Below are 26,483 nucleotides of genomic sequence, written 5' to 3' on the forward strand. Positions count from 1 at the left end.
TTTAGGCTCTACAATACCAGGCCAGTTCTTCTAAGGGGCTTTGTTGGCTTTATAAAGTCAATCTTAGTTCCTTAAAGTTGTTCACATCTGAGTCCATGCACATGTCTCTCAGGTATGACATTCCAGTCAAAGCCCTGGCAGTATAACCAGTGTTCTTAATTAGTCTTCTCACAAGGGAAGCAGATTCTTATTGAACTTGTGCAAATAAACATATTGCCATGGAATACAAAAATAGTCACTGAAAGTTTTTAAACTCTGTAGGGATCAGGTAGAGAGAAGGACGTTTCAATTCTGCTTATAAAGATAGTCATTTACTAAACTGTTGTCAGCTTATGAGAACAAGCTTAAAACACTTTATCAGCAACATTTGAAACAAAAAGACACAAAATCATTTTCTTTAGTTTATGTAATCTTATGTAACTAATACCTGTTCTGCTGAAATCCAGTTCTTTACTAGTTTAGGAATAATAAAACAGTGACTATAAATGACAAACAAATAACAATGGTTAAAGATCTGATGAGAGCTTACTGTAAGACAGTTGACATAAGGAAATTCTGATATTTCTGTAATACAAAACAGTCAGTAACAAAGTTTAGCATCATTCTCTTTGACAGTGCTTTCCTGGTAAATATATACATATATCAGATAAATAAGCCAAATTAGTCAAGTACTTTCTCTAATGAGAAAAAACTCCTCTGACATGTTCCAGGGGCCCTCTGAAAATTATCAGAGTTAACTAGAGGTAAAAGCACCTTTTTGCATTTAATTCTTTTAGAACTGTCTATCATTACACATTTATTGTCTTTATACCCAGCACAGTAAACGAGATATCTTAAAAAGGTGGGGCAGCAGGGGAGACTGCTGCTGTCAGTTTTTAAAGACAATATATAGAAAGTCAAAATAATTCTAGGTTACCTAGCATTCTTGAGAGAATGGTAGCAGATGGTAGATTCTTCTGCTTTCATCTTCAGGAGGGGAAAAAAAGCTACAATAGGAATTCACATATAGCTGAAAGAACTGTCCAAACTCAAGACAGAGTATAATATCACCAGGCATACAAAAGACCTGTCAGAGATACATACAAAGGATGAATATGGCTATAGTCAAATTCAACTTAAAAGTTTAAGCAGAATCTCAAATTTAAATGTCTCTTTCTTTCACACAGATATTCAGATCTGACCAGAAATATGCTTTGAGATGAAAGAGATCACGCATTTTACCTCTTCATTTAAGGATTGAGAAATGATGACCTTTGGCTTTCTAACCAGCCATTTCATTCATGGATTCAATAGTGGGTTGTGGTGACATGGAAATGTATGCTGGATATTTGGATGGTTTAAAGATTATATACAATCAATAGCTTAAAAACAGTGAAAATAATAAGAACATAACTTAGCATAAGTGTTCAAGACCAGATACAAAAAAAGCAGAGAAAGTGCTTAAGTCTACAGGTCTTCCCTGAAAGCTTCAAGAATGTTTTACTCTTTAATAGTAGATAGAGCTTTTAACAGCATTTGCATAGCAGCTTATAAGATCATTTGCATTAAAAAATATGGAGAGTCCTCCATGTTTTTTAAAACATACAAACATATCCATGTAAAGAAGTGCAAAGAGCATCAAAAGCCAGGAAAAAGAACTAAGAAAACCTAGCTAAACCCTAGAGCAAGAGCCACCCAGTTTTCGTAGAAACTACCCGAAGCTAACACGCCTGCCCTAAGTTAGATAACCAGAGGTGGGCAGTAGCCTCGGGACATAACCTGTGATAAATCACGAAGACATGCTTGTGTGAGCTAGAGATTACGGGGAGCGGTTAGGTAACCGTGGCGTTCTCGTTTCAACTCCATTGGTTAAAATATAGAATGTGTTTTAAAATTATTGGTTGTAGAAATGCACGGACTTCGGTGCAATGGCTGTGAAAACCCTATATAATCCCTACCTAAAGTTGCCTGGGGGTTGGCAGCTCGGACTCGGCCTGCGTGTCAGGGGAGGTGCTGTCGGCCCCAGCTAGCTGGCTGAATAAAGACTTTGCTTGGATTTACATCTCCGTGTCCATGTGGTTTGTTCTCTGGGGAAACCCCGTAGTCCTGGACCCTAACAATCCACAGCATATAAATTTAACAAGAAGACCTGGTGGTTCTAAAAAAAATCTATTACAAGCTTTCTCAAAAGTGGTCACACGTTTGTCCATCTAAACCTTTACAGTGAAACCTGTTTTTCTGGGAGAAACATAATCTTGTCCAGATTCTACACAGTTTAATTTTTAAGAATAAATTTTGGTTTGTTAACTAACTGCATTTAATCAGCTAAAAAAAGCTTTGTTACCATTCTGCTTAGGAGGTTAAATTAAGAAAACAAATAATCAGTAACAACTTTAATCATTTGTTGGTTAGAGAGATTTTTCTACTTATAAAAATATAAGGAATAAATTCAATTTCTCATTCCATGCAATCATTTTCAATAACAAAATATTTCAAAGGCAAATAAAGGTTACACAGTTGTTAACAAACTTTAGCTTTTAGTCTTTTTAATATTAAGTTTTCATTTTTAAAAAAATATTCTGGCAACTCACTGAGACTTTAAGCATGAGAAACTGCTTTGATAAAACAATTAGAGAACCTTTTGTAATCTTTCAACATTAAGAGCAGACTAACAGTTAAAGAAAACTTTTTTTAACTGGAAACAAAATTCTAATTTTGCTGTGCACTTGATATCAAGACTCACTTGCTTTAATTTCACATAGCACGACTATATCTGTAAGAATATAGCAATTTATTCTTCATTTGCCCCATGGTCTCAAGCACATAAACGGGTGAGAATTATGCCTAGGCTTGCCTGGGGCTTGACTGGGTTTATCTCGCCTTATCTCTAAACATCCTGACCCTCCCCCAAAGCAACAGGCTGAGTGGACCCGCTACAACAAAAGGCACCATGCTGCTGCACCACACTGCTCTCTCTTTGTCTCTGTCTCTCTGTCCCTCTCTAAACAAACAGCTGCACTTTAGAACAAAGCCACTTTCTTTTATCAAAAAACACATTCTTCAGCATGCAGATGAGTTTTCATTCTTTATACTTTCTCTTATTAAAACATACATCTTTTAGCATAGAGAAATGTTTTCTTTATTTAAGTAGTTTTCATTAGAACTTAAAATTATTTGATACTTTAACTTTCAGTGAACACTGAAAAACAGGCCACCGTAAACTGTTACACTAGCATTCTTCATCTATGAACATATATTATCATTTTTGGAAATGTGCTTTACAACACAATTTGTCATTAGGCACAAAATATGTCTATATAACTTAGCAAACTTTAAAAAATTTGGTTACCACAAAAATTCTCAGTCTGTTTGCAGATATATATACTATTATACATTAATACAGTATTATTATTGAGATGTTTATTTGCTACACTTGTTTACTTATTTTTAGCAACCATGCCAGATTACTTAGAAAACTTTTACTAAACATTAGACAAAGTCAAGCTTTTCTTCAAGCATCTTCTTGAAATGTTTAACAGGTAACATCAACTTAAATGACTTTTAAGTAAACTTTGGCAGCTGATAACTATAAGGACATGCATGCCTCAGCCAAACCTAAATTAGCATTAATGCTTAACAATTTTTATCAGATTTTCTGGAAGTTTTAGAATGCCCAATTTTCACAAGAGCTTGTCTTTAAATCAATTTCATTAATACCATCCGGAGGTAGAAAGATATTTTCATTTTCACACTTAGACACACAAACATACAGACTGAGACATAATGATAAGGTTCCCTCCGGCAGCCAGCCAACGTTAAAGGATGGCCACTTGAGGTGCAGAAAACATGAAATTTTCTCTTCCTGACGTCCGTGCTCAAATTGTGACCTCTCTCCCTAACGTCTGAGAAAAATGGTCTGTCATGAGAAACAAGGGGGTCGTCTGCGTCTGTCCCATTTCTTCTGTCAAAAAGACTAAGACAAACAAACACGACAAACAACAACCAGGTGCCTACAGAGAAGAATCTGCCGCGGCTGCGGAGACAAACCTGAAAGTAAGTTGAGGGCCTGTCGGACTGCAGCGGCAGCCGACTTTCCTCACAGATGAGGACCTCATCCTCCAGACGGGGGCAAGGGACGTCTCCCAAGACCCCTGGTTGGCGACCTGCCAGCGCGTCCGCCTAAGTCTATGCCAACCCAGAAACAGATTGGAGCTCCTACAGGCTTATACAGGTTTCAGGTTTGTTCGTTAACAAAAACAGTAGTGCACTCACCAGCTGGCAAGGCACTTTCTGATTAAACACAGAACGTTCTTACAGGTTTGACAAAAGACACACACGGATACAAACACAGTAATACCTGGCCAGGGCAGGCCTCCGATCCTTGGCTTGTCATTCCTCCTGGGGGGGGGGGGGGGGGACGCGATCCCGGACGAGCCCCCAAATGTAAGACCCAATGGCCTTATTCTGGTCTGCGCTTCCCCCCCAGTGAGGAGACGAAGGCCACGGCAGATCAATGCACCAAACAAGAGGTTTATTGTTATTCCAGCTAGCTGGGGTCCAAGTGTCTGCCCAACACAGAGGGTTTCAACAAGGACCCCTAGCATTCAGAGCCAAGGGTTTATATAGCATTTTCAAAGCACTTAACTCATAGTAATTTTCTACAGCTATACATTATTCTTGCAAGACATACATCCTGGGGTTAGGCATGAGCAAGATAAGACTATTCTTCAATTGTCAGGGAGGTTCTGCACCATAAGCTTGGTATGTAGGATTAACTGACCAAGGTTAGCTGACCAAGGGTCACTGCTGCCTTATTCCGGTGTTCATGATTGATTATCTTGTTTTTCTCAGCCTTACCCAGTTCCAGTTCACACACAATCAGGAAATGGCTTTTATGCCCTTAAGATGGCTACTCTTATGCTAACTTATTTCTATTCTTACATTTAACCTATTTCTATTCTTACACATCCACAAAATATAGAGCTAGTGTTATCAAAAATAGAACACAGTTACTGGGTAGGAAATTAAGGCCTCTGACATACTGTGGATTACCAAAACACTGAAAATCTAGAAACATGGCAGTTTACATGATAAAGTGACTGCTTGAAGAGAGTCCTTAAAAATTGGTATGGTCCAGTTCTCTGGAAGAAGCATGCCTCTATGTCTGTACAATATCCATATCAACTCTATTTCCCATCCAAAAAAATACACCCCCTCTCTTATTGTTAAGGGCTGAGTTTGTTCTCCTCAGTTTTTGTACCCACTGTAACAAAGAATTCTAAGGCAGAAACACAGTAGGGAAGCAGAGCAAAAGTTTTATTTGAATCTACTCCAAGGAAGGAGCAGGCCAGAGTCAAGGTCACATCAAGAGTCTGAGGCCCTGGTCTCTTGGCTGGGAAGCCTTTATATGACATTCTGGCTAGGAGGTCCCCCTTTGGTTGACAAGGTGGGGTCATTTGATTGGCAGGCCCATCTGTACGGTTCTCCCTCTCAGTGAGCAATGTCCTTTCTCATGGCGATGTGTGGTTTGGGTATTTCTCAGTTCTGTTCCACAGGGCCCATGCTGGGATCTGGCTGGGACCCATTTGGCTTGGTTCCAGTAGGCAAGGAAGTTCCCTCCCTGCAGAGCCATTGTTGTCTTCACAGGGCCCCCTCCCAGGGTGGTGTTCGAGAGGTTTTTTCTTTGAACCTTATTTTCTCCTTCCCCGGCCGCTCATGCCTATCTTTCTACCTAACATCCCTAACACGATGGGAAAAGTAAACACCAAATTTCAAACCTGTTATTTTATTCATCCAGATACGTGGATGATACAGACTCCTCTTCACGATGTGTAGTTTTAGCGAGATGTTCAGGGAATTCTTAAACTGAAAGAAAATTTGTACATTCCCAGATATTTTTCATTTAAACTTTCATTGTCTCTATGCTCTGATATTGGAATATAACTGAGAGAATGAGACAGTGTCTTGGGTGTGGGCTGAATACATTGGTGTGGATACAGTGAGGGTTCTTGTGTCCAGGATTTGCACCTGACTGGTCAGCCAGCTTACTCCACACAATAGCAATGATTCGCTATTGACTCTGTATAAAGGGCTCTGCACAGTGCTCTGGGCTGCACAGCTGCACAGCTGTAGGAGAGCAGAGGCCAGAGTAGTGGGTGCCCCAAGGACAGAGACTGAGATGCCACTGGGGCAGAGAGGCCCAGAGGCAGAGACTGGCTTGCTGCATGCAGACTTGCTCTGAATGGATAGGATTCTTGTGCTTGACTTGCCACCATGGGAATAAAGTTGGGTATTATAAGCCTTTTCAACCCAAGAAGGTTAAATTGTAATTTTTTTGGTCTCATTGAACCCATAGTGAACTTGCCCAGGGCTAAAACTCATTGGCAAGACACAGTGGCTTACCTTTGGCTTATGCTGGGAGGTTGGTTAGTAACACAGTCATCCTTGATGGGGCCAAATTCATGTGGCTGAGCTAGTGCACTGACTCCAGACAAGCTGTTTATAGTAACCGAGTAAAGGGGCTCATGAAGTCAGCACTAAGTTCACTGGGAAAGGAGATTGGCACACCCTAGGAAGAGCAAATACTCCCAACACATCATTGGAGACTTGTATGAACATTTTGTCCTGAGGTGAGCACATAGAACATATGGGTATATTCATGATCTCTGCCTCTCCCCAAAAGTCACCACTTTAGTATTGCTTTCCTCAGATCCCTGATTACTGACCCAGCCATGATCCACAGTGACGATCTCATGCTATTTGACATCTGGTCTCATTAGTCTCTTCTCCCTGTCCACTCGTATTACCATGACCATGTAGTATATTCTCTTAGTTAGAGTCTCTCTTCACCAAGGTTTCCTGTACTCACAAGATTATCTTCAAAGAGTCTCCTTACCGCAGGGAACTCAAAACCTGCTTGTCCCTTAAAACTGGTTATTTCATTGTCTTGACTGGACCTCATGGGCTTGATAACAGGTTGAGCCTGGGGTTTAACTGGGTTTAAGTTGTGTCATGTACATGCAAAGGGCACCACACTGCAGAAGGGAGAGACATAGATATTATCAATAGAAGACTAATAAAACATTTGTGTGTACAGCAATAAAATCAGTAACAGTAGAAATATTTCTGTGTTTATAATGTTTCCTCTCCTCAAATGTAAAGAAGTGAAACTAATGTGTCCAATAATGTATTTCATCATATCTGCAACATATATATGTATATATATATAGTAGACAATGATATTTATTAAGTGAAATCTTATTAAATACTATTTTTTTCATCATTTATGAAGATAAGTGACCTAATTTAAAAGAGAATCAAGAGTCCAAATTACTTTAAATGCATACTTCTCTGGAATACAAATCTGTGGATTGAATGGAATAATAAGAGATCCTAAAATCATTTGTGTCCTTCCTCAGCAGCAGGTACTAGGTAAGCATTTGGCATATAGCATCCCATTTGATTCTTAGAATATCCTTTAGCACAACTTTAAGGACTTGACAACAAGTTGGAATCATAAGTCATTTTTCTCACTCAGCTTCCTAATCAGTGGTGCACCCAGAAGGCTAGACTCTTTTGAGTCAAAATCGTCATTTTACTGCACTATTTCTAAGAGTCAATGTGCCACCTCAGTAGAACAGTTGACTGCTTTAGTATTTTCATGGATCCATTGTTTCACTCCTCTACAAACAGGAAAGTATTTTGACATAGTGGAATTCAATTTAGTTACAATCATCAATAATTCCTTCTGCAAACTCACAAGACAGAGGGCAGCAAACTGTCCCTGATACCAGGTGTGCTGAGCACCCATAAAGCACTTCCTGTGCCTCTCTAATCATTAGATCTCTTACTACAACATTTCAAGGAGCATAATCTTACATCTCTAATAGTTCTCAAATCATGGGCTCAAATCATCAAGAATATCCCTCTGTGATCTGATCCTGGGCATCAGCAGGATGCAAGGGCATTGGTTGGGGTAATTGCTTTATTCTAAGTGTGGAAGTTAGTGGATCTCCAAATAAGCAACATCAAGTGAACTGTCCAGGATTTTGGCCCCCATGGACTTGATTAAGGATCAATTATAGGGAAAGAGGAATATCAAGAACCTTTTATGATGTAGGGGTCTGCGTATAAAATATAACAACTCAAGCCTCTGTCTTCCAGCAGGAGAACCTGAAGAGGTTATGTGTAAAATGTCTTAGTGTCTTCCAATGTAACAAGATAATAGGAAAGGAAGATGTTTTAACTAATCAATACGTATGTATGGAGAAGTATTTAACAAGGGTTAGTTTAACTGTTTTCTGATTCCAACGAGTCCTGGACAGCAGAGCCCTAAATGTGGCCACAGGTTTTATGTTAGAGATTGATGGGCTACAGGAACAGTAAGGGGTGGCTGATACAAAGCGTTCTTGGAAATGTCCTTTTCCTAAATTTTAGCAGATGAAGAGGTTTCCAGGTCCAAAAGAGATTTTTGATTTGATGTGAAGACTCTTGATCAGCGATATGCACTTGTGGCATAGCCTGAGAGACAGTTTCAGCAATGTCTGCTGCTTAAACATTTTCAGTCATTCAGTGGACTGTTAGCAGGCAGTGGTGTCATTCAATATAAGGCTACTTCATCTCCCAAAACAGAATCTCAAGAACTTTGTAATGTGAGTCATCACAGTGTTATTGAATTGAATTGAGTTGTGTTAGCTTTAACCCAGGGAGATATTTTAGAAATGTGGTCTTCCTATCTTCGGAGATTATTCTCTGCTGCACAGAGTACAGGCTGTTCCATAGCACATTTGAGAAGCCGAGTGAACTTAAATGTAAGTATAGGTAATGCGAACCTGTTAGTATTCTATGATGTGTGGTCCTGGAATGGTGTGTGTTGTTGATGTTGACATTTACCTTCCCTAGATCTGAAGCCTCTCAATGGTTAATATACAGAATGGACAAAGGACATTGGCATCTACTGAGGACCCACTCAATGCTCATGGAGCTCATTTAATTCCATCTGTACAGCCCTCCTATAATTTCACTGGAATCGAGTTAGCAGATGCTCAAAATTTGTTTATTGGTCTTGGACTGTTTAGCTACGGGACTTTTTAAAATGTGTGTTTGAACTGTAACTTTTGCAAAATAAATTTAGAACCCTGAGATTGGCATATTTATATAGAGTAGGTCCTGTAAGTTGAGGTTTTTTTAAAAAAACTCATAAATGTCAGCAATATGTTTCCCAAGATGATCAAATGTGTCATTTGTTGTAGACCCAACTTGTACCCAGAAGAACAATATTCTCTAAGTTATAATCAAATGTCCGTCATGTAATCCAGTGCATTAAATAAAGTCCATATCCAATAAGGAAATTTCCCAAAATTGAACATAAGAGGGCATCAGATTCTCCCTCAGAAAAAAAAGTACGCAGAAAATGGAAGTCCCATCCCACACTGAAACTGAGTAAAGGATGAAATACAATGTTCAGGAAATATAAAAAATACCACAATAAATATTTATATGTGTTTGGGAGACTGCATGAAGGAAAGAACAAATTGTCAGAACTGAGGTGACATAAAGAGGAAAAGATAAGCTATAAAAAGTTGAATTATAAAAATTCCCAGGGAAAGGTATGGACATAAGAAGCTAGGAAAATTTTCCAAAAGGAAAATTTATTCATTTTAACCTTTTCTTCATTTGTATTCTTAATCATTAATATATAATACTAGTTCTGCTGCTCTACTTAAACAATTACATTTGAAGAGGGTGAGTACAAACATGTAAGCTGCAACTCAGGAGTGGCCTCCTGGACATTCCCACTTCTCCAGTGAGCAATTGGCAAGTGTTTGATTCTGTTCCAATCTACTGCACAGAAACTAAACTATGGAAGAGAATATCATTCTTCCAAGGAAGTTAAAGCAGCATTATTACATGGAGAGTTGGAACCAAACTCTAGATGATTTCATTTTGTTGGGGTTGCTTCCCTCACATCCAGCAGGCCTGCTTCTCTTATTCCCACCGTCTTTGTATTCTTTTCCGCCTCTGTGCACAACGCAGCAATGATGCACCTCACAGGTATGGACTCCAGGCTCCACACCCCTCTGTACTCCCTCCTCAGCCAGCTGCTTCTTCCTGTCCATGGCATGTTCAGAAGGCTTGCTCCTGGCCTCCATAGCCTGTGACCGTTACCTGGCCATCTGCCACCCCCTCCACTATCCCATCCGCAGAAGTAAAAGGATGTGTGTGAAGGCGGTCACAGGATCTTGGGTCTTGGGGTCCATCAGCTCCCTGGCACACACTGTCTGTGTCCCTTACTGCCGGTTCAGGCCATAGATCCCTTCCTCTGCGATGTCCCACCATGCTGCCTCTGGCCTGCATGGACAGCAGGGTCTACAAGTACATGGGTTTGTGAGCACAAGCCTCTCTCTGCTCCTTTCTTCATTGGCATCACTGCTTCCTTTGGCTGGATCCTCTTTGCTGTCCGCCATGTGAGCTCAAAAGAGGGACAGAAAAACGCCTTTACTACCTTTCCACACATTTAACCGTGGTGACCTTTTACTGTGCACCTTTTGTCTACACGTATCTTCGGCCCAGGAACCTCCTCTCACCAGCAGAAGATGAGGTCCTGGCTGTTTCTACACCGTCTTCACGCACATGTTCAGTCCCATCATCTGCAGCCTGAGGAGTGAGGAGGTCCTGGGGGCCGCGACTAGGGTGCTCAGGATATTCTCTGCGGTGAAGAATAAGCACGGCTGCCCTCGGTCACCTTTCCCTCCCCTTTCCATGCTGACAACAGCACCCCGGGACAGCTGTCTGGCAGAAATGGCATGGGAGGCATGTGCATTCAACATTTTCCAGCAGCCAATTTTGAAAATGAAATTGAGTTAATAATATACTTATTTAATCAAATACAGTATTATAATCAACATTGACATTAATGGTATATGATTATAATATTTTAATATTTTATATGCAATGTATTTATGACATGGATATAAATATTTTTATTAATATAATATTTATACTCCTACTGACATTATTTCTATAAATAGTCAATATAAAATTATTGTGAGATTTTACTTTTTCTGTTAAATTCTTCATAGTCTTTCATGTATTTTATGCTTACAGAACATTGTAATTTTGACTAAATACATCTTAACTGCCCGGTAGCCACATGGGGCCAGTGGCTACTGTGTGGGACAGCACAGCTTTAGACATCCAATACAGTTTAGTTGTAGCCTTGTCATATATGGTATTTATTATGTTCTGATATGTTTCTTACATATCCATTTTGTTGAACATATCATGAATGGATTTGGATTTTGTCAAGTGCTTTTTACCATCTATTGAGATGATCATATGGCTTTTATCCTGTCATTTGTTAATATGGTCTATTCCATTGGTTTATTCATATTGTACTAACCATGAATCCTGAATTAATCCCACTTGATCATGATAGATGATCTTTTTGATGTCTATTTGAATTGGGTCTGCATATGTATTGTTGAGGATTTTTGCATCTATGCTCATCAGTGATATTTTTCTATTATTTTATTTTTTTGTATTTTTTTCTGTTTTGGTATTAGAGAGATTCTGGCCTCATAGAATGAGTTCAGAAGTATTCCCTCCTCTTCCAGTTTTTGGAATACTTTACTAAGGATGGGTATTAGCTCTTCTTTAAGTGTTTGGTAGAATTCAGCTGTGGAACTCTCTGGTTCTGGACATTTGTTTCTTGGTAGGTGTTTGATTACCAATTCAATTTCATTGCTGGTAATTGGTCTATTCAGATTTTCTGTTTCTTCCTGTTTCAGTCTTGGAAGTTTGTTCATTTGTAGGATTTATTTTGTCTGGGTTGTCCAATTTACTGGCATATAATGTTTCATAGAATTCTCTGATAATTCTTTGTATTTCTGTGATGTCAGTTTTACCTGTTCCTTTTTCAATTCTGATTTCATTTATTTGTGTCCTGTCTTTTTTTCTTGATAAGTCTGACTCAGAGTTTGTTTATTTTATTTATCTTCTCAAAGAACCAGTTCTTGGTTTCATTCATTGTTTTATTATCCTCCATTTCATTCATTTCTGCTGTGATCTTCATTATGTCCCTCCTTCTACTAACATTGGCTTTCCTCTGACCTCTTTAACATATCTTCAGGAGCAACAATTCTGATAACTGTGCTATGACCTACACTTACCTGATTCTCTGGTATGATCAGGGATTGTATCTATACTCTGCATTACATTATTTCACCCAAACTTTAATATTAGAGAGGATCACTCAGCAAAACAGGGGATGTGCACATCTACTAAGGAAGCAGCATTAGAACAATAAACCAGAAAACATTGCAACAGCAATGAATTAGAATGTAGGACAATGATAATAAATGCACCATGTTCCCAGAGGAGCCCATCAGCTGGGTCTGGAGCTGTGAGGGCACCTGGGGGTTGGGGAGGCAATAGTGCTCTCTTTGCTTAGGTCATTCTCAGGCATAGGTTGAAAATTTATTGAGGTTATGGAGTCGACAAACCTGATTGGGTAGCACTTCTGAGGATTGTGCAAGCTTCTGAATTTCTTTTAATATAACATTTTCTGATTAAGTTGGACTGGTTTTATTTATGTTAAAAATAAAATTATTATAGTTTAGATCATTAGCTAATTATATTCCAAATCACATTTATTTCAGTTTGAATACCTTAGTAGAAAGAGTAAATGCTTAGAAATTACTTGGCCATTGATATTAAGCAGTAAATATCTTCTTTTTCATGTATATTTGTGAATTAATTTATGATATGAGGTAAATATTCAACAACATGCAAGCAATTACTTCAATATGGAATATAATTATATTATCATGCAGTACATTATGATAAGAACATTTCCCATAAAATAGTGGGAGGTGAGAAAAGACATACTAACTTGCCAATCCAAAACCAAGCTTTGAATTAGTAACATGATTATTTTGGGAAAATTATTTCCATTTCTAATAATCAGAGATTCATCAGTGTTCACGACTTGGATAATCCAGACATTCTTATCTTCCCATTCTGGCATTTTACTTCCTACCTGTCCTCCCAGAATGAAGAGTAAATAGAATTCCCTCCTGGACCCTTATGATGCTTTATGCACAGTGTACAGTTCAGCTGGGAGTGAAGCGTAGCGCTATGTAGGCTAGTGAATGTGCAGGAATATCTATTAAAAATTTTCATCCTGAGAGGATGACCCCAAACCAACCTCCAATTTTTGTATAAAAGTTTAACAAGTGGCTGTATAAAAGGTTTACAAGTTGAGAAATACAACTCGAGTGTATTTGGAAGGATGCTTGAGGTGTTTCTCCAACTGATCAATCTGCACTAATAATATATGTAACTTACATTAATCTTTTAAAAAAGTGGCTCTCATTCCTGTATAGGTCATTTTGCATCTCCACAACCATAATTGTTAAACCTGAGTTAGACCTGGGAATAAATCACTTCCTTAGGGTATATCTAGACATTTCCGTGGCCTCTCCCATATATTATATAAGCTTACTGTATTTCCTGTATATCCATACTGTACAGTGGTCCAAGCACTCTTAATTCCCTGTAGAGCTCTCCACCTAATCTCTGTAACAAATATTCCCTTGAAAACTGGGAATAGGAGAACCAATATGTACCAGTCAAGAGTAAATTATAATAGAAATATTTGTTTTGTTTCAATTAGATCAAACAATGTTGTAACATTTATTGTTTCTTTGCAATAATTTAGACATTTTGGAATATATATTATATATAGATGATCTGTTATACTGACTGATAACATTAAGTTTGGCAGTTTCAACTTTATTTCTACATATTAAAAATATTTATTGCCCAAATGGTAGTGAGAACTGTATGTACTTTATTAAAAATTACCACAATGGAAACTAAGAAGTGGTCAGAAATATATAATTCTTTTGTCAAATCTTAAATATTTAACCTCTAGATTAACTTAAATACATGTCTTAATCTTGGGATGATATTTTCCTTAATTTCTAAATTTATCTGCTTCTATGGCTGCAGTCCTAAAGAGACTGATGTCTAATTTTTCACAGAGCAGAATCTCTGAGTCACTCTCCTCCAGGCTCCCATCACCTCCTTGTTTCTCAGGCTGTAGATGATGGGGTTGAGCATTGGGGTCAGGACGGTGCAGATCACAGCCAGTACTTTACCCTCTGTTGGACTTCGGACGGATCTTGGGCACAGGTAAGTGTCATAAAGGGCGCATAGTAGGTGGTCACCACGGCAAGGTGGGTGCTTCAGGTGGAACAGGCCTTCCTGCTCCCTTCAGGTGAGTGCATGCGGTGGGCAGCCAAGAGGGCACGGCCATGGGAACGTGCAAGCCAATGAGACGGAACACAATCCAGAGAGTGGTGCTCATAGACCCAGGTGTCTGTGCAGGCCAGAGTCAGCGTGCTGGGACATCATAGAAGAAATGATTGGTGGCCCTGGATGGGCGGTAAGGGATATGGAGGACGTATGGTGTGGACACAGGACTTGATGGAGCCCATTATCCAAGCTCCTGTTATCAGCAGCACACATGCTCTGTTGCTCATAAGGGTGGGATAGTGGAGAGGAAAGCAAATGGCCACATAACGATCATAGGCCATAGATGCCAGTAGTAATCCTTCTGCAGCTGCTAAAGTCAAGAACAAGGAGCTCTGAATCCCACAGCCTAGAGGAGATGGACACGTTTCCAGAGAGATAACGGGAAGCCATTTTGGGGACGATGGTGGAGATGCAGCTCAGTCCTATCAGGGAGAGCCAGCTCAGCAGGAAGCACACGGGAGTGCAGAGGTGGGCGTCCAGGAGGGTCGGGAGGATCTCAGAGAGGCTGCTGCCCAGCAGGCATAATCCCGTAGGCCCATCAGTGTTGTTGCAAATGGCAAGCTGTATTTCTTTATTTTTTGTCTGCACCATATTCCGTTTTATATATGTACCACATATTCTTTATCTATTCACCTATTGATGAAACTGTCAACAACACAAAATGACAACTTACTGTATGGGAGACTACATTTGCACATGATATATCCAATATGGGGCTAATATCAAAAATATATGAATACATCATCCAGTCAACACCAGAAAGACAAATAACCCAATTAAAAAATGGATGGGTGACTTCAATAAACATTTTTCCAAATAGACAGACAGATGGGCAATGGACACATGAATAGAACTCAAGGACACTAATCATCACAGATATGCAAATAAACTATGTTTGCTTCATTATTTTCATCTTACTGTGCTTTATTCATGAAAATTACAGCTTTATAAGGAAGAAGAAATTTAACTATTTAGAATAAAAAGCCCCAAGTTTTACCTGTGAGATAAAATCTTCATGAAGCAAACATGTGTAGCAAAATATTTTATAGGAATTGTAAAACTGTAAGAGTAATATATACCTATATTACGTTGAATAAAATATAGGTATTTTATTACCCTATATAAATTCAGGTATCATTAAGTTCAGACCATAAGCTTCAGATGTTTACATAACAGTTACATAACAGTTACAGTGTAGTAGCATAAATATAGATTCATATTTGAGTACATTTTTTATGACCGTTACAGGATGATTTAAAAAAAATACTTAAGCCCTAATAACTCTGAAACTGGAGTAGCCTACCTTCTGTGTGAATTTTCCTTGCAAAATAGTGCCAAATCAAGTTTCTTAAAAGACATGTACTATCAATTGCTGCTCTTCTTTTTAGAAATCTTTAGTAAGTCCTTATTGCCAATATCATTTATGCAGAGGCGCTCTCTTCTGGCCCCTAAACTAACCTCCGGAGGCCCCGGCCCCAGGTCGCCCTGTGCGCGGGAGTCTGCACCACAGCCCCATGCGGCTCCCGCGGCTCCCGCGGCTCTGCCGAGTGCTCCGGGGAGGATGCGTTCTGTCCGTCCGCTTCCCAGAATGTGTATAACGTTACACAGGGGTCTCCGGCAATTTCTCTGTCTCTCTCAATTTCCCTCTTAATTTCATTTATCTAAAACTCTTTACATTACCATATAATTGTGGGATTTAACACTTATATTTATCACATCTCTGTCATAAAACTAAACTAATGTGATAATAAAGAAATAGATATGTTATGAATGTTAAGAAATGGGGAAGGGAGGGGGTTAAACCAAGGATAAAAGAGTTCAGTCTTCTGGAAGAAGGAATTTTGAGAAGCAGTCACTTAAATGGAGAGAAGAAGAAATGGCCAGCTTAGGTTCTTCTGAGTGGGAATAAATGTGGATTCTCTAGTGGAATAGCAGCAAAGTGTAAGCATAAAGGTGTTGCAGTACATCAGTCCCTAATTCCTTTTCAGGACCGAAGCCCGTCACACTGCTGAGGGCGTCTCTTAGTGCATGACAGGGGTCACACAGAAACAATGGAAATGCAATGCATCTGGATGAGGAAATTACACATCTTCAGGGAAATATAAGGATTTGTTAATTCCACAGTGCTAGTAACATGTGTGATATAAAAGGGTAATAATAAAGGACTTCTGGAAATCAAAAAGATAATAGTATAATGGATTCAATGAAAATTTTAAAAGATAAAATGAAGAAAGCAAACCAGCAATGAAAAATAAAAGTTTGACATGTTGAAAAGATTAGAGAATTAAAGAATTAAGATAATGGCCCAACTTATACTTACGAGCATTCATAAAAATGCATATGACATAGAAATTATGGAGTGAATATTACCAGTTTCTCAGAACAGTTATAGATGATCCACAATATTGAAATAGAATGTAAAAAACAGAAAAATAAAGGAGAAATAATTTATTACAGAACAATATTTCAAAGCCTAAATATTTTCTTAAAAATAAGTTCTTGGCAATTGTCAACACCAGCCATAAAGTTAAATCTGAAAATGTCTTCAGAGAAATCATAGTAATATGATGACAAGAAATATATGCATTAATGGCCAATAAGATAGCATCAAGTTTGGCAATAGTCATATTTTTATATGCGGCCAATAAATCATGGAATATGGAATAATGCCATCATCCCATTTCCCTGAGACACAAAGTGGGCTGTGCCTATGTTGAGAGTAAGCAGGAAGGGAGGATGGTGAAGGGACGGTGTGGGATGGGGTCAGCTCCCCATCTGCAGTCGTCCAGGTCCCAAATAATTGTTTGGCATTCAGGGTTTAGGAGTCAAGCATTAGAACATATGAATACTTTTTAAAACATTGGCAAAATAATGGGGAAAATTACAAAATAATATGAAGCATTTGCCTTGGAGCTCACAGGGCTGGATTTAAGTCAAACAAGAGGACCATTGTTCTACCCTGTGAGTTGTTGATGCCCTATCCACGCATTATTTGAGCAAAATATTAATGTGATAGAATTATTTCAGTTAATAATTTGCATCTACTCATTTTATATATTACCCTCCAATAAATTACAGGAATCCTACAGCACAATCCTGGGCAAATGTGGAAAAATGGATTTTCAATTGCTGCCAACAACTTGCAGAGAAAAACTGGGAGAGTTCATTTATTTATTACAACATGGCATTTGGATTCAACATGAAAACTTCATATTGACTGTTATTGTGGGATATGACCTTATTAGTACAAACACTGACAAGACTGAAAATGTAGTATTTGTCATTACCAATTAAATAAACATTGTATGTATTCCTATCATTTGCATTTTATGCAGGGCTGACTGTGGCAAAGGCCCCTGAGGTAGTTATTACCACCTCAGTTTAATCATGAGGAAAAAGCCAAACAGAACAGAAATAATGAGTGGCAAGTTAGATGAATTTTTTGATGCCATGTCACAGGACTGTTAATGTAGCAGTATTTGATTGGCTCTGTCCCTCTGTCCTTTAGCTTTAACCTTGCATTTGATCACTTAAAAAAGTGATGCATCTGAAAGGGAAGAAACCTCAGTCATTGAATATGTTTCAAGGTCTGAGGAATACAGATTGCTTTTGTTCTCCTGTAAATATTTCCCTTTTATTTTACTTTTTGGTTGTATTTATAACTTGAGTTTTATTGTTTGCTGTCATGCTATTGCTGTTCTATATAGATTTGGCATTTATGCTTTAAATCCATAGAATTTTACATTCCTTTATTGTATGAAAAACAGGTCATAAAAAGGAGAATGTAACAACAGTTACATTTATACCTCTTTTACCTCTTACAAAATATAAAGCATATTTATATTTTACCATGTTCATGTCCAAGAATTACTTAGTACTAACAGGAAAGCATTCATCTTTGGCACATATATGTCACTGTGTAAATTACACATTCCATGTCTTGTGCTAAAACAGAGACATTGCAAAAATGACTGCAGGAACAGGAAAGCTGTACCTTTCTTTTTACTAAAATAAATTTTAGGATGTTTATATAGCCAAAAAATACTTAGTGCTTTTCATTTGTAAAAATCCTTGAGTTTTCCTGAAAGTTTCTGTGATATGACTGCCCTTGCACTGTTCACCATGTAAGAACTTATTCACTATGTAAGAACTTGTTCACCATGAAAGAACTTGTTCGTTATGCTTCAGAAGATTGGAGACTGTTGAGAATTAGTCTTGGGGTTGATTAATGATTGTGCATTGAGTCCCCTATACAGAATTTTATTGTTGTTAACAATCATTTGATCAATAAATATGAGAGATGCCCTCTAAAACAAAAAAACAAAACAAAACAAAACAAAATCCTTTAGTTTTCAAACCTTAGACAACTGAGCTGTACTTGATTTACTTACTCTTGAAATATGACTCTTCCCTTTCCCTCATGTTGTGTTATTACAGAGGAAATGGGTTTTCAGTGTACATGATTCAAGTGGGAAAAAAACCTGCATATTTAATTCCAAAATATTTCTTAGACTGGAAAAAAAAGCCTCTTTTGTAGTCATGTTTATTTTATAGTAAATCTACAGCCAAACAATTTATTATGTTAATGCAGAAACACAAACAGCTTTAATGAACAAAATACTTACTATTTTCTAGCTGCCTTACAAAAATGACTTAGTCAAGAAAACAGAACAAAATTTCTCAGTTTCATTAATCAGCTTTTGATAAATATACTGCAAGAGCTTTTTTTCATGGGGTAGGGGAAGCAAATAAAACAGTTTAAAAGGTCATACGTGTCTGTTGTGTTTGAGCTTGGTGTATTTATTAAGAGTAAATTCTGTATGTCTTTGCAGTTAATCAATATGTGTATTCAGAAGTCTTTCAAATTCTTTTGCTCGCTTCTCTTCCTCTAGAAGGAACTGCTGTGCAGCCAAAGAAGCTGGGAAAGATGTATCTAGGGGAGACAGTGGGAATACTTCACCATCACTAACCAAAGGACTGGTCATTTCTTTGGCTTGAAATGGCATAGGTGGCAACAGGGGTGTTGTGCTTCTGTTTGGCTCATGGTCTCGGCTGAGCCTATCTTCCTCTTTTTCCATTTTATTTGGCTGTGGTAGGCTTACAGTACTGTTTCTTCACAGGTATTTTGATTAGCCCATGCTGATTTTACACTAGTCTGGAGTTCTGCAAGATCGTTTCGGAGCCTTTCATTCTCATATTCCAGTTTGTTAATAGACGCATGACTTGAATGTTCCCTGTTAGTGAAGCCCATACCCTTAATAACAGTAATTTCATTTGTCATTGTAAGATTAAAGGCACTGGGGGGAAGGGTGAGCACGTCAGACACTGATGATGTGCCAAAGTCCCCAGCTGCTGCCCCCTCCCAACCTGAAAAATGTGCCTTAGGATAGCCAATCTTCATGCCGCTATAAATCTAAACTCTGCATACCCCTACCTTCTTTAAAAACTCGCTGCCTGTCTACTTTCACGTGACTTCCCTGGGCTGTGATAACCAGACTGTGGAACCTCACCTGGGGGCATTCAAATAAATTACCTGGCCCTTTGTTGCCTCTCGTTGCCTGCTTATTTCAGCTAGAATTTATCTTACATTTGGTGCCGAAACCCTGGGAAGGAGAATGAGCGCAGGGCCCCGACCGGCCATCGGCGGCCCCGCCCCCTCCTTCCCTGACCCGGGACCTCAGCCTGATCTCCACTACATGGACTATTTTCTGGTGAGTCCCTCAGTTTCCCCTGGTCTGCTTCCCTTCCTAACTCCATTTCACCTGGTCTGTTAGAAATCGTGCATACGTCCAGGTCTGGGCATTCAGCCCATTAATTGCGAGTATCTGGGATACCCACCCCTGGCCCTGCAGTGGGGGAGAGGTACCTCACCCAGGCTCCCAGGCCATCTGCCCTGACTTGGTGCGCTTGGGACGCTGGGCACTCCTCTTAACGGGATTATTTGGGAAGTGGCGCAGACATGGGGAACCAGCCCTCAAAAGCAGAGGCTCAGACCCCGCTGCAGTGTCTCATTTCTAATCTGGCTACTCTATGTTTGTCCTGGGAAGTTCGCAAACAGAAGCTAGTCTTTCTTTGCTTTGAGGCCAGGCCTCAGTATCCCTTGGACAATCAATCTCGCTGGCCCCCTGAGGGAACTTTCAATTTTGGCCTCCTCAGTGACTTAACTAATTATTGCCACTAGAGCGAAGAGTAGAGTGAAATCCCATATGTGCAGGCTTTTTGGACTTTGAACTCCCATCCAGACCTTTATGTTAAGTGTTCAACAACTCAGGTTCTCCTGGCCCAAGCTCCAGTTAAAGATTGTCAGCCTCTTACTCTGCCCAGTCCTTCCTTTTCTGATCTGCCAGAAAACCTCAGTCGCCCACCTCCCTCAGCTCGCAATCCTCTCCCCCTCTCTCCACCACCATCTTTAAGTCCTTTGTCTTCACACGTGTCGCCGCCATCTTAAAGTCCTACATTCTCAGCCATTCCATTGTCCTGCTCTCCTCTTCTGGTGGCTGCACCACCCCCTCCCCTTCTCCTTCCACCTTCACCGCCCTCTTCCCCCACCAGAACACGCTCCTCCTGCCCTCTGGTTCCAGAAGCCACTGACAGGAAGCTGAGGAGAGGGAAGGCAATTGGATATCATGACTCAAGTCTTTACATCAGTTTGTCTATCTGTGTATATGTTTTTGTGTAAAAAGTGTTGCTGACTGTAGTTGTTGTGTGTCAATTTGCATGTTTGTGTGTCTAGGTGTGTAAATGAGAAATATTTTCCTACCTCCAGATGGTATTAATAAAAATTGATTTAAAAACAAGTGCTTGTGAAAATTAGGCATTCTAAAACTTCTAGGAAATCTGATAAAAAATGTTAAGCATTAATGCTAATTTGAATTTGGCTAAGGGAGGCATGTTCTTGTTATCAGCTGTCTAAGTTTACCTAATGTCATTTAAGTTGATGTTATCTGCTAAATCTTTTAAGAATAAATGCTTAAAAGCTTGGCTTTGTCTAGTATTCAGTAAAGGTCTTGTAAATAACCTAGCATGGTTAAAAATAAGTAAACTAAACAAGTGTAGCAAATAAATACCAGTATCAAGTACACAGCAAAATTAAAATTTTGTTTTCAGTAAAAAAAATAAAGTTTTCTTAACTGTTAATCTGCTCTTAATATTAAAAGATTGTAATGAGTTCTCTATTTTATCAAAGCAGTTTCTCAAGCTTCAAGTCTCAAAGAGTTGTCAGAATATTTAAGAAAATGAGATCTTAATATTAAAAGGACTAAAAGCTAAAGTTTGCTAACAACTGTATAACCTTCTTTATTTGCCTTTAAGGTATTTTGTTGTCATTCTGGTTAAATAGATAAGTATTGCTTCATAGCAAACTATAATCCTATTTAAGCAAGTGCCTTAAAACTTTTAACAGCTTCCCAAAATCAAATTCATAAAAGTGCTTTTTACCTCTAGTTCACTCTGATATTTTCCAAAGGGCCCCTAGAACATGTCAGAAGAATTTCTTCTCATTGAGGAAAATATTTGGCTAATTTGGCTTATTTACCTGTTAATTACCTAGAAAGCACTGTCACAGAGAATGAGGCTAAACTTTGTTACTGAATATTTTGTGTTACAGAAATATCCAAATTTCCTTATGACAACTGTCTTACAGTAAGCTCTCATCAGATCTTTAACCATTGTCATTTGTAAGTCTTTTGTCATCTATACTCACTCTTTTAATACTCCTAAACTAGTAAAAAACTAGATTTCAGCAGAACAAGTATTAGTTACATAAGATTAAGTAAATTAAAAAAATGATTTTATGACTTTTTGTTTCAAATGTTGATAAAGTGTTTTAAGCTTTTTCTCTTAAGCTAACAACAGTTTAGTAAATGACTGCCTTTATAAGCAGAATTGAAACTTTATCTTTCTCTCTACCTGATCCCTTCAGAATTAAAAAACTGTCAGTGACTATTTTTATACTTCATGGCAGTATATTTATTTGCACAAGTTCAATAAGAATCTGCTTTCCTTGTAAGAGGACCAATTAAAAACACTAGTTATATTACAAAAGCTTTGACTGGAATGTCATACCTGAGAGACACGTGTGTAAACTCAGATATGAAAAGACAGCTTTAAGGAAATAAGATTGACTTTATAAAGCCAACAAAGCCCCTTAGAAGAACTAGCCTGGTACCTTGCTTACAGGGTTCCCAGCAGCCTTACCAGGTGAGTAAAGAAGGTCACTTCCTGGCAGGTGCAGGAACCTCAAGAATGTCTTGGGAACCACAAGAAGAGAAGGATTCACCTAAATCTACACGTACTGCAGGCACAACCTGATGGCAAGTCTTACTCAGCTTTCTGGCCTCAAGAGGCCTTTAAAAGTTCAATCTGAAATTCCTTACAAAAAGTTCCAGCAAAGCACATTTAAAAGAGCTTATATAATCAATTGCTCTTCTTGCTGCACTTATGCAAATAATAAAGCCAAGTGTTAATTATTTTCTTAATCTAGTTACTTCTAATAAAAATAAGGGTGATTTTAGAGAAAAGTATTGTTTCAATAATGCAGTCTTATCTATACTAACTCCTAATACTACTCATTGATATGTAAACTCAATCCAGAATTTTAAATTCCCCATAATACCTGGCTATAATTCTCAATTAAACTCTTCATATTTCTAGTTCTCATATTCAGCCATGCATTCTTAATCTCATCAAATTTGTCCTTCCAGAATAAAAGCACTAACTTTCTGAGGCCCTCTCAACTGACCAGTGATAGAAACCTAGATGCACCCTTTACTGCGCCCCTTCTCAGCATGTAGCAGCCAGAGCGGTCGTCGCCCCTTTTCCCTGGCAGCAGCTAGAGTCTCCATCTGTAGAAGAGAAAATTAGACAGAAACCATAAATTTAGATGGAGTGAAGTGAAAGCCTCTAAAGAAAGCAGGGTGAGAGGTTTGCAGTCATAACAATGTAACTACGTGCAACGAAACCGCCGCCCCCACGACACCCCTTGTCAGCCAGAAGTAGCCAGATCAAGTCGTTGCCCATTATGACCAAAAGGCTGAAATGTAAGGTTGAAGGCACTGGGGGGAGGGGTGAGCACATCAGACACTGATGACGTGCCAAAGTCCCAGGCTGCTGCCTCCTCCCAACCTGAAAAAGGTGCCTTAGGCTAGCCAATCCTCACGACGCTGTAAATAAAAGCTCTGCCTCCACCTACCTTCTTTAAAAACTCGCTGCTTGCCTACTTTCGTGTGACTTCCCCGGCCTGTGATAACCAGACCGTGGAACCTCGCCCGGGGGCATTCAAATAAATTACCTGGCCCTTTTTTGCCTCTCATTGCCTGCTTATTTCGGCTAGAATTTATCTTACAGTCATGTACTGTCTGGGTCTAAATCTCCCATCATTCCTTTTAGATGTGTGTTTTCAGTTATGACGGCTTTATACCTCATGTCTGAGACCTGTTGTTTTGCTAACATTTTTTCTTTTATTTCTAACTCCATTTTTAACTGTCTTTCCAGAAGGGAGGCTTTCTTCATGATCGTGGCTATGGTGATATCTTTCTGATGAAGCTCCTCTGTTGGGTCGCAGATCTCCTGCCTCACTCATCCTTTCCCGCTCAGAGCTGCGGTGCTCTTCCGCCTGATAGAGTTGGCTTCTTATCTTGCTCAGTTCTTTTGCATGATTTAGTTTATCTGTGGTCACTGAAAACACCTCTTTCTTTTTCCTTTCTGGTTCTTTAATAGGAGTTGAGTAAGATGATTCAAGTCTTTGTTTATTTTCTTGAGCACCTTGGCACTCTCCTATTCTTAATAATTCTCTCTGCAACTGCAGTCGTTCCATTTCTGTGATTCTGAAGAGATCATCACGTGACTGCAACTCACTTTTCACCTCTGAAAGTCCTGCTTCCATGGCCTGGCACTGTCTTTGGTTCATTTTTAGTTCCTGTAAGAGCTTCTGATTTTCATCTTGTAGCTTACTCCTGCTTAATGCTATCCCATTCACAGATGATTTTAATTTTTCCATAATGGCCTCATCGCTTTCATTTTCAAAACTGTGATCTGGTTCACAAACCAGCTGAGGAGTTTCAGAGCCGCTGTTTTCTGTGCACTTTCTTACCATTTAGTTGAGTCTGATAACTTTGTGCCTTTCCTCTAATTTCTGATTCAAATTGCTCAGTTCAAAGGGTATTTCTTCAGGGTGTTGTAATTCTTTTCGTCGAAATTCGTTTTGTTTCATTTAGTGTAATTTCAGTCTTTCAAAGCTATTCGTTGGTTTGGAAAATTGAGCTTTTCGAGTTTGTAGTTGTCCTTCATAATTCTGAGTCAAACTAGGAAAATGGAAGTTACATTTCTCCAGACTGTCCAGCTTCTGTCTAAGTAATCCCACCACGATGTCAATCCCTTCCATTAATTCCTGAAGCTATGCCTCAGAAGGAGAAGCTCCTATTGTATTATGGGCTTTGTTCTCCATGTCAAGAATCTACTGCCTCTGGTTTATAATTCTTGAATTTCAATCGGCGCCTGGCCGCACTCTCCCCGAGGTCTGCAGCGTCGGGAGCAGAACGCCGCACCCCTCCAGCGCCCCCCCCAACCCGCGGAGGGCCCCGCCCCTCCAGTCCCGCCCCCAGAGGGCACCCCTTCTGCCGCACGCTCGCCACAATGCCGCCAAGCTATTTTACTTTCACAGACCATTTAAATTAGATTTTCACCTGACTTCATTTTTTAAATTCCACCTAATTTGTGATTGGGATATCAGTCTCACTGAAAATACACACAGGCGGTAAGCAAAATCACCTGGTTTCTCAGTGATTTGGGGAAACAAGTTCTGAAGCGAGATGAGTTCCTTACATGGAAAAGAAGTTCAAGCTGTAAATTTTTATTGACCTTCTACACTAGGTGTGGTCTGACGTGTGTCAAAATTTGTATCAAGATTAACTTGACCGCTAGCTCTTGAGGCTGATGTAATCTGGCAATTTACAGATAAGAGTAGATTCAGAGATTTAAGAGATTCTCTGGTTGCTCTGCTAGTAATTTAGATACTAGAGTGATAGATATAGATATTTACATATTAATTTTGTCCAAATAAATATCCTTCACTAGCCCTTAGAATTTTTGAGGTCAACTCTGAAATAAATTTTTCATGTCTACTAAAAATTAAACTAAAAGTCACATGAAATCTATTAAAATATATGTTCACTACAGAAGAAAAGGTAAAGAATGTATATGATTTCCCTTATGCCCAAGTAAATTGGTTTTGTGTGTATGTGTAATTCTTATTCTCATATTGATGCCTGGGGTTCTTGTTTGCGGAGCCAAAGAATGAGCTTCACAAACAGTCAAGGTAGGAGAGCAAGGTACAGGCTTTTATTTAGAGAAAAAGTGAAAGGACAGAGCTCCCGGCTCATGCCAGGAGGGGACAAGAGAGTCTGTAGTGGTGCATTGTCTAGCGGGTTTTATAGGCAGTTGAGGATTTTTCGACAACAGGAAAAAACTGAGGGGTGGGGACTTGTTAAGTGGTCCCTGAATATTAAAAATTAACTTAACACAAGGAATTTTCTTCCTTGATTTCTCTCTGGGACACTGGCACCTTGGTCTGGGAGCATATCAAAAGGCTGCCTGCCCAGACCCAAGGCGGGCTGAGGTATTGTCTACTTGTTAAAGAATCTTGCCTCTTGAACTTTCTTGGTTGTTAAAATGCAATCTTATCTTTAAGATGGAATTCTTCCTGCCTTTAACCATGCCATCTACAGTTGGGTCTGCATGATAAGTTAGTTGCTCAGTTTGTAAAATCACCTTGTCAAATCTGAAGGATGAAAGACAGCACATAGGCCTGGGCCTTTTCACATGCTAAAGTGAATTTTACACATGGTTACAAATGATTAGCATAATAAAACATGTGCTACTCTTCTTTATCTGGGGAACATTAACTGATTTCACTTTAGAATGATTCTAGAGCTCAATGTTTAACATAGAGTTTTAGTAGGGGGGTTTCCTTGCATGTAGTTACATTGCTCTGACTGCAAATATCCCACCCTGCTCCCTCCAGAGGCCCTCACCCTACTCGGACTACATCCATGGTCCCTGTCTCAATATCTCCTGTTTTCCCTTTCTTGCTGTCTTACCCATGATCTGCCTTGTTTCCTGCAACAACCCAAACCTAATGACAGGTGCAGAGAATGCGCGCCTTGCCCTCAGAGCCTCTAAGGAGCTCT

The 26,483-nt window shown here is 39.1% G+C and overlaps 3 pseudogenes; 1 reads left to right on the plus strand and 2 right to left on the minus strand.

The window, feature by feature from the left end:
* The first annotated feature begins 9,888 nt into the window (after nucleotides 1-9,888).
* On the plus strand, nucleotides 9,889-10,845 carry LOC118912930 (olfactory receptor 2L13-like; annotated as a pseudogene).
* Nucleotides 10,846-14,010: 3,165 nt separating this feature from the next.
* On the minus strand, nucleotides 14,011-14,889 carry LOC118912927 (olfactory receptor 2L3-like; annotated as a pseudogene).
* Nucleotides 14,890-18,785: 3,896 nt separating this feature from the next.
* LOC118913159 (deuterosome assembly protein 1-like) lies at nucleotides 18,786-24,742 on the minus strand (annotated as a pseudogene).
* Between the last annotated feature and the right edge of the window lie 1,741 nt (nucleotides 24,743-26,483).

This window comes from Manis pentadactyla, chromosome 13, assembly GCF_030020395.1.
Source record: "Manis pentadactyla isolate mManPen7 chromosome 13, mManPen7.hap1, whole genome shotgun sequence".
Classification (NCBI taxonomy): Eukaryota; Metazoa; Chordata; class Mammalia; order Pholidota; family Manidae; genus Manis; species Manis pentadactyla.